This window comes from Schistocerca gregaria, chromosome 1, assembly GCF_023897955.1.
Source record: "Schistocerca gregaria isolate iqSchGreg1 chromosome 1, iqSchGreg1.2, whole genome shotgun sequence".
Taxonomy (NCBI): Eukaryota; Metazoa; Arthropoda; class Insecta; order Orthoptera; family Acrididae; genus Schistocerca; species Schistocerca gregaria.
Genome location: NC_064920.1, coordinates 1,019,359,967 through 1,019,374,927, shown reverse-complemented (window position 1 = coordinate 1,019,374,927; position 14,961 = coordinate 1,019,359,967). Strand labels below are relative to the sequence as shown.

General features: G+C 42.8%; 1 long non-coding RNA gene across 1 annotated transcript in view; it reads left to right on the top strand.

Annotated features, from left to right (window-relative positions):
• Positions 1–4,746, top strand: part of LOC126312789 (uncharacterized) — a 528,546-nt gene extending 523,800 nt beyond the window's left edge. Inside the window, exon 3 of the long non-coding RNA XR_007554815.1 lies at positions 4,705–4,746. This is a non-coding gene — a long non-coding RNA (uncharacterized LOC126312789). The remainder of the gene's footprint in view (positions 1–4,704) is intronic.
• The last annotated feature ends 10,215 nt before the right edge of the window (positions 4,747–14,961 follow it).

Sequence of the window (14,961 nt, the reverse complement as noted above, 5' to 3'; positions counted from 1 at the left end):
CTCCCTGTATTTTACCTCTGCCACCTTTAGAATTTGAAAGAGAGTATTCCAGTCAGCGTTGTCTAAAGCTTTCTCTAAGTCTACAAATGCTAGAAACGTAGGTTTGCCTTTCCTTCATCTCTCTTCTAAGATAAGTCGTAAGGTAGGAGACGTATATTTTTAGGGTGGATTGCACCTCCAATTACATGTGGCAAGAGCAGTCCAACAATGCCAATTTTCCGCTGGCCAGCAGGTCAGGTTTTGAAGTGTGGCTGCATTTGTGCAAAAGGTTTAGTCTACACTGTCAGGCATAATCCACTTAGTGGTGCTGCTACGATTGTGAAGGATAGTGTTGGGTGGGGTGACAGGGAAAACACTCTCTAAAATTTCCATTTTCAGTATAAATAAGTTATGCCACAATACTAAGGTTTTATAGGTGAAACCAATAATTCGTTATATCCCTGAAATATGAGAATTATCTATTCTACACTCCTGGAAATGGAAAAAAGAACACATTGACACCGGTGTGTCAGACCCACCATACTTGCTCCGGACACTCCGAGGGGCTGTACAAGCACTGATCACACGCACGGTACAGCGGACACACCAGGATCCGCGGTGTTGGCCGTCGAATGGCGCTAGCTGCGCAGCATTTGTGCACCGCCGCCGTCAGTGTCAGCCAGTTTGCCGTGGCATACGGAGCTCCATCGCAGTCTTTAACACTGGTAGCATGCCGCGACAGCATGGACGTGAACCGTACGTGCAGTTGACGGACTTTGAGCGAGGGCGTATTGTGGGCATGCGGGAGGCCGGGTGGACGTACCGCCGAATTGCTCAACACGTGGGGCGTGAGGTCTCCACAGTACATCGATGTTGTCGCCAGTCGTCGGCGGAAGGTGCACGTGCCCGTCGACCTGGGACCGGACCGCAGCGACGCACGGATGCACGCCAAGACCGTAGGATCCTACGCAATGCCGTAGGGGACCGCACCGCCACTTCCCAGCAAATTAGGGACACTGTTGCTCCTGGGGTATCGGCGAGGACCATTCGTAACCGTCTCCATGAAGCTGGGCTACGGTCCCGCTCACCGTTAGGCCGTCTTCCGCTCACGCCCCAACATCGTGCAGCCTGCCTCCAGTGGTGTCGCGACAGGCGTGAATGGAGGGACGAATGAAGACGTGTCGTCTTCAGCGATGAGAGTCGCTTCTGCCTTGGTGCCAATGATGGTCGTATGCGTGTTTGGCGCCGTGCAGGTGAGCCCCACAATCAGGACTGCATACGACCGAGGCACACAGGGCCAACACCCGGCATCATGGTGTGGGGAGCGATCTCCTACACTGGCCGTACACCTCTGGTGATCGTCGAGGGGACACTGAATAGTGCTCGGTACATCCAAACCGTCATCGAACCCATCGTTCTACCATTCCTAGACCGGCAAGGGAACTTGCTGTTCCAACGGGACAATGCACGTCCGCATGTATCCCGTGCACCCAACGAGCTCTAGAAGGTGTAAGTCAACTACCCTGACCAGCAAGATCTCCGGATCTGTCCCCCATTGAGCATGTTTGGGACTGGATGAAGCGTCGTCTCACGCGGTCTGCACGTCCAGCACGAACACTGGTCCTACTGAGGCGCCAGGTGGAAATGGCATGGCAAGCCGTTCCGCAGGACTACATCCAGCATCTCTACGATCGTCTCCATGGGAGAATAGCAGCCTGCATTGCTGCGAAAGGTGGATATACACTGTACTAGTGCCGACATTGTGCATGCTCTGTTGCCTGTGTCTATGTGCCTGTGGTTCTGTCAGTGTGATCATGTGATGTATCTGACCCCAGGAATGTGTCAATAAAGTTTCCCCTTCCTGGGAGAATGAATTCCATTTCCAGGAGTGTACAATAGAATTCCAGAAGTATATATATGAATAAGAATTAAGAACTTCGTAATCAAGATTCTAGAGGGGGGGGGGGCAGGCAGGAAAGGCGGCCCCTTCTGTGCCCCCTTGCAGACTCCTATAGCCATAGACGAGTACAGGACGTTTCTCTACGAAAAGATCAAAGCAAGAAATGGAAACATGTTGATTTATGTCCAGTAAAAAGGCTAAAGGCGAGGTGGTAATACTGCCAAAGCATGGTGTTAACAAATAGTGTTCGCACGGCGCAAACCTTTACGGGAGCATGCTGCCGGATCTTCTGAGCAGGTTACAGGAGACTGTCGAGACAAAGCGACGTGTGAACCTTTCCAAATGGCCGCTTTGTGTTGACGATAACGCTCCAGGTCACGCTGCTCAGGTCATGCAGTCACAAGTGCTGCTTCTATGGGTTTCCAAATTTGACCCCATCTCTATATTTGTCTGACATGGCACATAGTGACTTCTCCTTCTTACGATGGATGAAGAAACAATTGTGTGACAGCTATTTCCGGAAAGACGACGACGTGATGTTCAAGGCGGAACTTCTACAGCCAAGACCTTCACCAATCTATAGTTCTTTTGTAAAGAAGTGTAACATTGTAGGGTCAATATGAGAATAAAAGATTGATACTATAGTCAAATTTCATGGTCACAGCTTAATTTTTCGAGTTGGTATTTGAAACTTTATGGCCACTCCCTTAGTGCTCGCAAAGAATGTATTAGCATGTATCAAAAGTGCAAGTAACGAAGTGCTTTTCGTATGTGGAAAATTATTACATCCAAATGCTATTGTGTGAACGCAGGTACAAGACAGCTGATGTTTAACATTTTCTTAGATATGATGTAACCTGAACCTAGAGTCTTCTTTATTTTTTATCCCATCACAGTAAATAAGTAAACAACAGAATGAACAACAACAGGGTAAAGGTAAGTAATCAGTGAATTCGCTGTACATGCTTTTGATAGCTGACCATTTCTAAGACATTTTTCCAGTTGCAGAACTATTATTCAGGTTGAACTGCAACATTCATAGGGTATAGAAGGAATAACATTATTGGGTATTGTCAGAGTGTTTTCCTTACTGGAGGGTCCCTACATGTCGCTTCTTGTGTTCTGGGTGTACTGTTTTTAATAGGCCGTTCCTGGTGCTGTAGTTTTAGTGGACAGCAGTGTAATTCTTCAACATCGTCTCCATACTCCTCCTGTACTACATTTCAGGACAGATACTCTCCATCCTACAAGTCTTCAAGATCCGTTTAAACATGTCTTCTTTTCCTTTTACATGTATGAGGTTTTCCATTTGCAACTTGTACGATTTTGCAGCATACCTTTGCCATAGACAGGTAAGGGTAACATTCTCTTCCCGGTTTAATAGAATCCACATGTGTAGGGATGCAGAATGTAATGTATTATTTTATGTTTTGTCTCAATAACAGTCATGACCTCATATTAATTTGTTGGATCGCTCAAAAAAAAGAAAAAGTGTCGTATGAGGGAATAAATCATATGTACTTATGAATGGTAAGGCTAAAACTAATGACAATGTTCACGTAACTGTTTCGTTACATTACACTTTTCTTTTATACTTTGTTACAGTTACTACATTTTGTGAAAGATGTAACATTCCTTTCAACTATTTTTCACTTTAAATTTTTCTTTTTAAAATTCAGTCTTGATCGCACCACGCATGCTACAAGAACATAGGTGACCGGTTTCGGTCATATCACATAACCATCATCAGACCACTAATTTAATTTTAGTAATAGAACCCTTTCTCGATTGACAATAAAATATTACAAAATGCATATTAGGATAAAATACAATAAGACTTGTTGTACCCATGGCATCCTTCGAAGATGGTAGGTGGAGCACCCTTCTCAGCTGCTGTGATGTCAACTGGTGCCAGCAAGTGACAGGCAGACGCTTAAATACGAAGATGCTCCGCCTACTTCTTCTCCCTCTACCTCACGTCAACCAATCAGTGTAAAACGGGTTCACATAATCGTCAAAACGTAAAAAAGTGTTCTGACGATTGTCATGTGATATGATCGATACCGGTCACCTATGTTCTTGTAGCATACGTGGTGCGATCAAGACTGAATTTTAAAAAGAAAAATTTTAAAAATTTTTTGATCGCTGTTCAAAAAATGTTTATTAAAATTTTTCATTTGTTACAATAAGGCAAAGTGTCTTTTTGTTGATCTTTAAATCTATTTCAAAGTACATGGGATGATTTTACACTTCGTCTCGATGTTCAAACTAGAAATTTCTATGGCAAATTTTTCAAATAAGGCTTTCTAAATGATATTTGAAGCAAGGGGAGGGGTAATTAAGAACAAATATTCGGAAATTTCTTGAGTGCTTTCAGACAAGGCTGAATAATTTCACCCATCAAAGAGAATGCAATAGGTTCCTGGAAACTTAAGTAAAGCAGATACTCGTCAGTTTATTAGATTTCTGCTCTAATCTACGGTCTCAAAGTAGAGAAGTAAAAACATTAATGCTGTAGAGGTAGCTGTCACACTCATTCTTTAGTACATACGGTACAGCTTGCCTGGCCCTGTCATAACTGCCCTTGGCGCCCGTCTCAGAGTCAATGACAAAAAAATGTTAGCTCAACGAGAAACAATTGTCCGTGATACGATAAATTTAATACATGAGATCAATAATATTATATATAATTCAATCAATTCTTTTATTTTTTTATTAGTACAGAATCTCTTTTGTTACTTTGTATTTCTTTGTATTTATCTTTTCATCCCATCATGTAGATTAAACGCCAAAAGAATCCTAAGATATTTGTCTCTCTTTTGCAGTTCTGTGACGCGTCAACGACGCCGCCACTTGTAGCAACCAAGTAAGTGAGAACTGTTAGTTACTAATTTCTTTGAGAAATATTGGAGCACTAATGTTCTGCATCACAGAATGTCTAATCTGTATATGATTCGGGGTTGAATATCGAATGAAACTAAAGAAACGGAGATGCAACGAGTAGTCATCGCTTCATCCGTAATTTACACATTAGAGGACCCATATTCACAGTACCTTTGATGTGTGGTAACTGCAGACAGGATACTCGGAACTATGTCTTCCAAGTAGTGATTTGCACAAGTGAACCATATATTCTCAGTAAGTTTAATTATCTTTCGCAATCTGAGAAGTAGCTAATGGCGCAATGAAGCAATCCGTAATGCTGATAGATCTCACTTTTTTTTCTTTTGTTGTTTCTTCGTTTGACATATACATGTCAAAGGTCAGTTGGAATTCTTATTTTAACCCGTCACGGGAAAGTGCTCATCAGTCTCGTCCTGCAGACGACAGCGAATCTCAAGTTTATACACATAGTACAGGGTGGTCAGAAACAGTCTGAAAAATGTGCGTGTTGCAAGGTAGATTCTGCTGAGAAGTTATTGTTTATAAAATAATTCGACATGTTACGTTTCCGAATTATTTAGCACTGAAGTTAGCCAATCTGGCCGTTGCGTGCGCAAATTTAAGCGATCCGCCACCAGATACAATAAGTGTCAGTTGTTCTCATTGTATGGATGATAACGCGCGAGTTTTCTCAGGCTTGGCACGGGTTCGATATTTAGTGCTGCCCCATGTCTAATTTACTTATTACTCACTTGTGGGGTTTTAGGAAACCGAACGAAGAATATGTTTTGCGGCACTGTCTTTGGAAGGCAGAATAAATTTGAGTGCGCAACGGCCTGATTGGCTAATTCGGATACTAATTAACTCGTAAACGATATAAGGTATAGAATTTTTTTCTTGACTTTTGTTTCTCAGCACAACCCCCAGCAACATCCTTACAAACATTTCAGCTTCTTTCTGAGCACCCTTTATATTGCATTATTGAAATAGAAAACAGGTTAGTGACTATTATTTTCTGAAATATATAATAAAAACGTGTATATTATTTTCCATGTTTCTGGTGAATATTATCCCATGTTGCTCGCTAACAGTTTGACACTAATATTGTTAGTAATAATAATAATAATAATAACCTACAAAGATGCAAAAACATCCGAATACTTTTAGATAGCATGCCTTTCCATTTGAAATTTCACTTGACTGTCTTTGGTTACGTTAAGAATGAACTGTCTGCTCTACCAATCGTAATCAGTCACATGTTTACTAGTGTCAAACAGAGGCCTATTTCAGCTACACGTTTCTGAGAGTGTACGTCTAGAGCTCAGCAGTTTAAGGATGTGAGTCATGGAGTGTGGGAAAATCAGAAAATAAGGAAATAGAGTCGTTTTATATGTAGTATTAGACAAGGATAATTAAGTGAACTGACAAATTAGGAAATGAAGAAGATATCCGCAGAATCGGCAAGAGAAGAAATATCTAGAGAACTAGAAACAGATGGGGCTAAAGAGAGGCGTAGAGGGCAAAGATTGAAGGTTGAGAACAAATAGTGAAGTACGTTGTATATACAGGTACGTACTACTTTCTGATGAAGAAATAGTCATAGGAAAAGAAATCTTGGCTTGCCGTTGGAGCAAGTCAGAAGAAATATATCCTTGATCCATAGCCTTCTAGATTATCTGTGCATTCCTGTTACAATGAAAATCCTCAGTAACTTAACGAATGGTATTGTGAAAGTACTCAGTTCTACACATAAAAAGTTAAATACATGTTTTAGCTGCTAGGAGTGGTAAAAATAGACATGCAACTGTTGAACAAGTCCATCCCAGTAGAATTCAACTGTGGCGTATCTTCACTTGTCGATCCTCTACGCGGCTTTTGAGCGCAATAAACATGGTGGTGCAATCCACTGAAAGTGATTGACGCAGTTTTTGAGAATGTGAAAGTATGTTGTGGCTGATACGTACCCGTGTGATGATATTTCACTCTGCTGGAACCAGTTCCACATAGCTCTCTAGAAGTAAATAGGTACCTTTGTAAAAAGAGGCCTATAGCTGTCTATTTGTTTATCTCGGGTATTTGAGCAGATAATTACAGTCTCACTCTTATTTTAAGAAAGCTTACATAAGCGTCAGGAATACATTTCATGATCATTAGCTACGTTTCACCAAACTCAGAAAACGTATCTAGCAAATACGTACAAACTATGTAAAGCATTGTCGCCTAATTACATGTTTTGGACACTTACGTGTTATTTCCTCGTCACCGATGACGGTAATTTCACCTGTTAAAATAGATATACTATCTTCATAACTGTCGTTTCATTAGAAGTACGACGTTTATCTCCAAATCAAGTTTCTTAAAGGTGAAACTGAGTGTCAGTGACGGTTACGCGTTTTCGTGTTGCACCATTTTGTTGGCAAATACTTCAATGAACAATCGCCAAGAACTGCAGTTTCAGCGTGGCATCGTGTGTATTGCACTTCTAGTACGAAACAGTCGGAATTGGGCTTCAAACTTTACTTGCGTTGTTGGTGAGCTTAAATTCACTACTTTCTTGCAAACGTTTTTTATAATTAAGGAATTTGTGTAGGAGCAGTTTAAGTCTTGGGATGCTTATTAAGAGAAAGGACCGCACAAAACATTCAACTAGTTTCAGAAGTCTTATTATGCCTTATAGCTTCCACGCACGGTGTCAGTCTTACTGTTGAAATATAGTGAAACTGAGTGTTTCGTTGACTTTCGCATTATCGATATTTCAGATGCAAATTATGTAGAGTAATTTGTAGATCGAATTAAGTTATTTGAAAATAGCGTATTTATTTTAATTAAAGATTATCCGATGGTGATTACCAGTACATGAAGTACTGCTATGGGTTTTATTTATTGAACATTACGTTTGGCTAGGTTTGCAGTTTCACAGCCTGACAGCAGATCAAAGCAGTGTGAAGGTCAGATCGTGAATGCAGGTCGTGAAAGGTGACGTCGACCCCAGGCAGGACAGCATTTGATGAATTCTACCCCAGGCAGGACAGCATTTGATGAATTCTGTTGTGAGTACTGGACAAGGTCAGATCGTGAATGCAGGTCGTGAAAGGTGACGTCGACCCAAGGCAGGACAGCCTTTGATGAAGCCTGTTGAGAGTACTGGACAAGACAAGAGAATGCCCATCTCGAGCCAACACAATACTAACAAGGAAGCAATGCCACAGCTGTCCGGATGGCTACGGAGGATTCGTTGGAATTCTGCTTGAGATGACCGCCACTCTCACGTTCCTAAAGCGTTTTTCTGCGTTGAGAGCTTTGTAAAGTACAGTAAAGTTCCGAGAAAGTGGACAAGTTGAGCTTTGGGAGGAGAATGCAGAGAAGACGGCGCCGGTCTGCCGATAGGAGAACAATTTATCAGTGTACACTATGCAAATTTTGTAAAAGATGCTGGTATATGTGGCTATATGCCCTTCACAGAACACGCAGGCGAGGTGTGAGAATTCTGTGTGCAAGACTGTAACTTTTTGGTCCGAGAAATACCTGTAGCCCATCTCTCAGATATACAAAGTAGATGAGAATCTTAGGAGGATCATAGCAAACAACTTGCTGTAACACAATAACGCAGTCCTTTGAGGAACCGCAGGAAAGAGCCAAGACATATTCCTTTCTTTCGCTGTGGGTCTCTCAGCCCGAACATGCAGAAATTTGATTGGTGATGCTAGTCTGTCGTAGCCGTTTTGGAAAATTACTGAGAAATGGGAGGATGCACCAGGAGAACTGACTTGTCATTGCATGATTGCTGTATGGCTGGGACTGGCTGCCGGAGCAGGGGCAAATGTTACGACGGAAGACAGGACGGGCAAGAGAATGACTTCGAATTCTGCTCACAGAATTCGGTGTGAGAAGTAACCATTTCACTCTGGAGCTACATGGAAATGGAAATGAGCGTATGGCATCATTGGCCGGGAGGTTCAAATGGCTCTGAGCACTATGGGACTTACCGTCTGAGGTCATCAGTCCCCTAGAACTTAGAACTACTGAAACCTAAAGAACCTAAGGACACCACACACATCCATGACCGAGGCAGACTGGCTGGGAGGCCCCATCCAGATAAGTTTAGCCGCCAAGTGCAAGTCTTATTTCACTCGACACCGCACGGGGCGACTTGCGGGCCGGTGATGGGGATGAAATATTGATGAGGACAACACAACTGGAGCATGATATAAAGTTTGCGTTAGGTAGCTGTTCTGGATTGACAGGCACCGTTTGACACAGTGGCCACCGACAATTTCACTGGCGGGTAACACAATGACGCTGTTGAAAAAGGGTACGATCTGCAATTTTCTCTGCTGTTTAAAGGTCGCAGTGTACTCAGTCAACATTAGTGGTAATAAGTGAGACGAAGACTCCCTTCTGGCATGCATAACTTGTTCAAATGTTTAAAATGTGTGTGAAATCTTATGGGACTTAAGTGCTAAGGTCATCAGTCCCTAAGGTTACACACTACTTCACGTAAATTATCCTAAGGACAAAGTCACACACCCATGCTCGAAGGAGGACTCGAACCTCCGGCGGGAGAGGCCGCGCTGTCCGTGACATGGCGCCCTAAACCGCGCAGCCACTCCGCGCGGCATCTGTTTTGTGCTAGTAACTACATCATAGACTGTTATACGATTTTCTGTAAAGATTTTATGACTGATGGTTTTCATTTCATGTAGTGGGAAGTTGAGCTGCGTAGCCATCTGATTTACAGCCTTTTTTTTTTTTCAAAATGGCTTTGAGCACTATGGGACTCAACTACTGTCGTCATTAGTCCCCTAGAACTACTTAAACCTAACTAACCTAAGGACATCACACACATCCATGCCCGAGGCAGGATTCGAACCTGCGACCGTAGCAGTCGCACGGTTCCGGACTGCGCGCCTAGAACCGCGAGACCACCTCGGCCGGCAGCTTTTTTTTTTTTTTCCCTTCCATGATACGACGGTCGCTACGATGGAATCCGGAGAAATGAAACTGCAACATCATCGTGTCTGTACATTAAAAAAATTGTCAAAATATGATTTCTGGTGTTGTAGTGAGTGTAACAAACACAATAAGACTGTTTTTAGAAACTTTGTCGGTATGTTTAAAAACGCTGATCTCCAAAACAGATAAATGTTCTTGACATTTTCATAGTTAACTCGTGAAGAATTTGTGGCAACTACAGGCTTTATTTCATAAAATTTGATTCCAGTAGAACATAAATCTCAATTCAAAGTTCTAGGAGTCTGCTCATCTGACCACAGTGACACGATCATCACAGTGTAGTGTACCAAAGAACCAAGAGATTTCAAAGTAGACAAAAGCATGAATAGATTGCATTGTTACTGTGCATTACTTCAGTGACACAGATGTTTACCTAACTTTATGTCATGACAGAATTAGGTGCTGCAGTCTTATTTTTACAAATAGGAATTTACAATTACATTTACTCAGACAAGATATTCAATTTACTGATTTCGTTTTTTGTATTAAAACACTAACCAAACTGCTATGCTTCTTTCGACAGGTTTTACTTATATTTCAATTCTTGGCTGGAAAAAACGAATTTATTGATTTTGCTTTGGGTTTTGGGTGCTGACTTATTATGATTTAATTTGTTTTAATTACGAATAAAATGCCTAGAAAACGGGCGAGACCTCATTAGAGTAAAATGGCTAAGAGACTGAAGATTATGCAGTCTTAGTAATCCGATGACGGTCATGGGGTGAGATGTTTTGCTGCTCGAGGACATCAGATTTTAACTCACTCTTTGTAAACTACTTCCGAAAGCAAGACGCGACGTAACTCTGATTGGCAGCATCATGCATTATTTCGCTCCTCACGACATATTCTAAACAAATCATTCAGGCATGGATAGTTATTACTATCCGTGCGAAACTGGGTCTAGTCGCTAGGATATAACAAATTTCTGCAGCTAAAGACAAATATTAATTTCTGTAATGTTATTGTTTCAGTCTTATCACAAAATATAAACCAACAGCGTTACACTGACTTGGCTGTATTCATAATACGCTTGCACATTCGGTAGATATTAATATTCTTCGTAAGTCGTAATTCATTTCATCTGTGGTAGTCCCATTCAGTCATCACCTGAATGTGTCCTAATTTGGATTCTTGGTCAAATAAAGAATACTTTGCAGAACAATAAGAAAATGTCATTTATTATGAAAAAAGTTCAAATGGCTCTAATCACTGTGGGACTTAACATCTGAGGTCATCAGTCCCCTAGACTTAGAACTACTTAAACCTAACTAACCTAAGGACATCACACACATCCATGCCAGAGGCATGATTCGAACCTGCGACAGTAGCAGCAGCGTGGTTCCAGATGGAAGCGCCTACAACCGCTCGGCCACAGTGGCCGGCTATAAACAAGGAAAATGTAAGCTATGTAGTTATAATGTCTCGTTTGTGGATCATGATAAATTTTGGAAATACATGATTCAAAAATTCAAGTCACTGTACTCAGATAATGCTCTCAGTTAGGAAACATTAAGCCCATTTGCATATGATAAATTCTGAACTGGAGTGTTATTACACAGTGAAAAAGAAAGAGGTGCAGGAACTGGCGAAGGTAAAGAAGGATGCATGTAGAGAACGCTTTTTCTGTGAATGCTAAGTGTCCGAAATTGCGTGTTGTGGCAAAAGGCGGGAGCACAGGGAGAGCGGGGTCGCCGCAGGAATTGCTTGCAAAGCAGCCGCAGCGTGGAGGCAGCGCCTGCAGAAGCCATCTGGGAGAATGGAAATATTCCCGGCCGCCCCGGACACAATAGCCTGCACAGCCGCATTCGGCCGCACCCCGTCTGCATCGGCAGCAATCGTCCGCCGCCCGCCGCACGCCCCACCACTGCAGAGGTAAGGCAGGCAGACAGGCCGCGGGCAGATTTCAGCGAAATGGTGCCCGGCCCCAGGGACCAATCCGGTCCCAGTACAGAATAAACATGCACGCTGGGAAGGCAAGATGATATGCTTAAGAAATAAGAAACACCATTTCTGTTGTGCATATGATCTCAAAAAAGAACACAGAGGTAATCAAAGCTGGCATACACAAAACGATTCAGTTGCCCCTTCTGATTGGTTCTCTGCACCAGCAATGTCTTCAAAAACTATGCACGAGACTTTCTTATTCTCTCAGTTGCTACGCACGAACTATTAGTCCTACACAAAAAAAATTCACAGGACTTTTCATGCAGGAAACATGATGTAGTTAAATTTTTTAATGGTTTACGTATTTGGTCGGCAACGGCCTTGCAACAGTGGATACACCGATTCCCGTGAGATCACCGAAGTTAAGCGCTGTCGGGCGTGGTGGGCGCTTGGATGGGTTACCGTTCAGGTCACCGTGCACTGTTGCCACTTTTCGGGGTGCACTCAGCCTCGTGATGCCAATTGCGGAGTTACTCGACCGAATAGTAGCGGCTTCGGTCAAGAAAACCATCATAACGACCGGGAGAGCGGTTTGCTGAACCCCACGACCCTCCTATCTGCATCCTCCTCTGAGGATGACACGGCGGTCGGACGGTCCCGGTAGGCCGCTCGTAGCCTGAAGACGGAGTGCTTTTTACGTATTTTCTGGAAGCCTCGGTTTTTGGGTTGTTCAAAAAAATCGTCTTCCGATGAAGCTTTCGTATGTTTCTCCTGAATGATCCGGAAACTGGCAAAAACGTATCCTACAATAAAATTTAACTACATTACATTTCCTAAGAAAAAGTCTTGTTCGCTTTTTTCTCTAGGACTAATAATTTGCACATGCTGAGTGAAAGAATATGAAAACCTAGCACTTGGTATTTGAAGGCATTGTGGCTTGCATACAGCTCACTGGTACGAGCAGCATAATCACCCTGCATGAATCTCTGCGTATACTTAAAAGTATTTACGTCACTTACTGCACGTTCTATAAATCATACTTTTTACTTCTCGCTGTGATGTCAGTTTTACGATCACAGCACAGTTTATTAGTAAAAATTATGGCAACAGGTTGATCACTTATATGTTATTAATCACAACACAGCGAGAAGTTCGTTGCTGTGATATCATCAGCTGCTACTCACTATTCTGAACGCTATGTTCATTTTGACTGCGATATTTTGAGTTGCATACTGAAAATCTGCGTCTGTGGTGTAGGGGTAGTAATCGAAACAGTTTTTGTCCGAATTACGAAAACTGACAACGCTTAAATTTTGCATAAAAATCAGCAACAAACCAGCCGAAAACTTCTGGCATAAACAGTAGCCCTCATTCAGCCAACGGCCTTGACACAAATGGCTGGGGAGCGGACAGACGTTCATGGCACTCGCTTCCCCTTCTGCTCCTCAAAAGCGGAAGAATCAGCAATGATCAATGGCATGAGGATACAGAAGACAATGGAATCCAAAACATAAGAGATACATGACGTGTATTCGCAGGACATGTGAATGAGTGTTCACAGGACATGTGGCAAAATATTCTAGACTAGACCCCATTCGGATCTCCGCGCAGGGACTAAGGGGGACGTGATCATGACAAAAAGATTCAAAAACCAACGAAATGATAACGTTCTACGAGGTGCGTCTTGGAATCGCAGAAGCTTGAACGTATCAAGGAAGATAGAAAATATGAAAAGGGGAACACTAAGGCTCGGTCTAGATATCATGGGCATGAGTAAAATGAAATGGAAGCAAGACAAGAATTTTTGGTCAGGTGAGTGTAGGGTAATGTCAATAGCAGCATACATCCGCCATTAATAGGGAGGTCGCACAGTAGGTGAGTTACTATGAACAGTTTTGCAAAAGGGTTGTTCTCATCAGAATCGACGGCAAACCAACACCAATGTCTAACAGTCTTAGGGGCTGGAATGCGGTTGTAGGGGAAGAAATACAAGGAATGGTTACAGGAAATTGTGAGTTGGTTCAAAAATGGCTCTGAGCACTAACATCTATGGTCAACAGTTCCCTAGAACATAGAACTACTTAAACCTAACTAACCTAAGGACATCACACACATCCATGCCCGAGGCAGGATTCCAACCTGCGACCGTAGCGGTCACGTAGTTCCAGATTCAAGCGCCTAGAACCGCACGGCCACATCGGCCGGCTTGTGAGTTGGTAGTAGGAGGAGAATGTGAACTTGGTAGTAGGGAGGAGGAAGACTAATTGAGTTCTCCAATAAATTTCAGCTAGCAGTAGCGAATCACGACAGAAAGACGTATATCTGGGAATGACCGGGAGAGAAGGGAAGATTCCTGTGAGATGACATCATGGTCAGAGAGAGATTCAGAAATCAGATACTGGATTGTGAAATGTACCCAGGAGAAGATATAGACTGAGTTCGTAATGTGACAGAGAAGCACAAAGGAATGAAGGGATATAGTTCTGCTCCTTTTTTTTTTTTTTTTTTTTTTTTTTTTTTAGTGCCGTTGTCCTGCATCATGTACAGGGTCGGCATGGTTAAGTTCGGATTTGTCATGGTTGAGTGGTGGCTCGATGTCCCTCCTGCCGCCACCCCATACCCTCTGGGATGGAATCAGTGCACCCCAGCTGTCTGCGTCAAGTGTATACCATGGAATACCGCGAACGTTTCTCAGATGTCTGCGAGGCGTGTAACTGAGGCAGGACGTGGCGACCAGCCTGGTAATCACCTAGTGGGATGTGGAAAACCGCCTATAAACCACATCCTGGTTGGCAAGCACACCGGCCCTCGTCGTTCACCCGCTGGGCGGATTCGATCCGGGGCCCGCAGGCCTACCCAAGTGCAGGAAGCAGCGCATTAGCGCTTCCAGCTAACCTGGTGGATAATGAAGATATATAGTTCTGTGAGGCTATAAATACGGCGTTAATAAAGAGGTTAGTAGGCAGTTAGGCTGAAGAGGAATGGATTTCTCTAAAAAGGGCAATCACAGAAACTGGAAAGAGAAACATACGTACAAGGAAAGTAGCTGCAAAGAATCCATGGGTAACAGAAGCAATACTTCAACTGGTCGACGAAAGAAGGCAGTACAAAAATACAGAAACTGAAGAATTAAACAACAAATAGGAAGTGCAGAGAAGCTAAGAAGAAATGGCTGCATGAAAACAAATCTAAAAGGAAATGATTGTAGGAAGGACTTGTTCAGTATATAGAAAAGTCAACAAAAGCTTCGATGAAATTAAAAGTAAATGCAGTAACATTAAGATTGCAACGGGAATTCCACT